We start from the raw sequence: 1,961 nt of genomic DNA, 5'->3' as shown, positions 1-1,961 counted from the left end.
TGCTCTGGAGAGATATTGTCCGATTGAGCTTTTTGGCAAGGGTGAGGGCTGTAAGATAGAGCTTGAGAGATGATCCAGTCACAGACATGTAGATATATTTTGTGCATGAGAGGAAGCAAGGTCAACCGATCACATAGGGTCGCCGTGCGATCGAAAGAGTGAGACGGGTTGGAGAGAGTGACCTAGATAGACTATGTGCGTGAGAGAGTATACAATGTGAATAGGTCGAATTGGGCTCAACATGGTGATATATCGTTTTTGTCCGAGAAAGAGCGAGGTCAATCGAGACATACGGAGAGAGAGAGATAGAGAGAGAGAGAGAGAGGGAGAGAGATTGAGTGAGCGTGGCCCACCATGAGGTCGAAAGAGTGGTGGCGGCTTGGATGGACTGACCTAGATAGACAATATGCGTGAGAGAGTATAGAGTATGTCGATCGAGGCCCGAACAGGGAGATATATCATTTGTGTGTGAAAGAAAACGAGGTTAAACGAGACTCGGATAAAGAGAGCGAGATTGAGCGAGTGTGGCCCGCCGTGTGGAAGAAAGAGTGAGACAGTCTCGAGGGAGTGACCTAGATATACAACGTGCGTGCGTGCGCATGCACGAGAGGTTGGGGGGCTAGATAGGCAATGCATGTATTTAGCGCGAGAGGGTGAGAGGAAGAGGGGGAGAGAGAGAGAGCTCGGCATGGGATGCAATGGCGGGTGTGTGAGGTAAATACATTTGGTAACAGAGTGGAAAAAGGGGTTGTGTAGTTGAGAGACTAAGAGATCGAAACATGGAGAGAAAGAATGAGCGTGTGTTGGAAACCGATAGCTTCCTAAGGTGATTAGGAGATGAAGATTGACCGATACAGGAAGTATGTAGGGTTTGTGCGGGCGGGGGGGGGGGGCTAAAAACAACATTTGAATGTACATAGTACGAGACTTAATATCGATGTTTCAATTCGGTGTACATTGTAAGATTTGAACCGAGGACCAGGCATACGGGTAATTATTCTGAATTCGTGCCATACTAAGTTTCGAAAAGTTGACATTGACTCAGTTTGTTGTGCTATTTTGTAGGTCATATGTTTGAATCCATCTAAAAGTTTTCTCACTACCATGGTGTTCATCATATACATATGAATTTGTATTAAAAAGTAGCATGGATACAATGAAATGCGAAATCCACATTAGAATTGGAGATCGCTACGTGACACACACTCTAATTCAAATAACTAACTACGTGACACACACTCTAATTCAAATAACTAATTATGTGACACACACTCTAATCCACGTTAGCATGGGTACCGTTTTGATTTTTTTTTTCAAATAACTCCTCATTAATTAATTTATAATACTCCCTCTGTTCACTTTTATAAGACCTTGAAGACATTTCAGACAATGTGCAAAACAGTTCATTTTAAGTTGTCTGAAATGACTTACAAAAGTGAACGGATGGAGTATCTCGTTTCGAATGACTAATTATTGCAAGGAAAACACGGGCATGGTAATACATACAGATTCGTTTGCAAATTAAAGAAGATTCGTTTGCATTCCCAAATGTAGGCGCACCAGGCAAACCAGGGTTGTGTCGGGGTGGACGCTACTTCGGTGCCTTAAAGGCAACTGCCTTGGGTCACTGACATGTGGGCCAGCCACCTGTTGGGCCCATATGTCATGGACACAAAGGCAGGTACCTTAAGGCACCGAAGCATAGTCCTGTCGGGGTGGTCATGTGTGTTGGACGGACGCGTAGCACCCAGCCACCCACCCCCCTCCCCCCCAAAAAAAAGGACGACGACAATATAAGTTCGCGCTTCCACGTTTCGGATTGAAATATCTGGCGGCCCCAATTCCAGCCCTGCAAAATCTCTCTTCTCCACCGTCCCCTTCCGCGCCCAGATTGCTCAAATCACTAATTCGCCACCAACCCTCGAATCGCCCCTCATCTCGTCTCACCGTTCCCCACCTCT

The sequence above is a fragment of the Triticum aestivum genome, chromosome 3A (assembly GCF_018294505.1).
Source record: "Triticum aestivum cultivar Chinese Spring chromosome 3A, IWGSC CS RefSeq v2.1, whole genome shotgun sequence".
Taxonomy (NCBI): domain Eukaryota; kingdom Viridiplantae; phylum Streptophyta; class Magnoliopsida; order Poales; family Poaceae; genus Triticum; species Triticum aestivum.
This window is presented reverse-complemented; position numbering follows the sequence as displayed.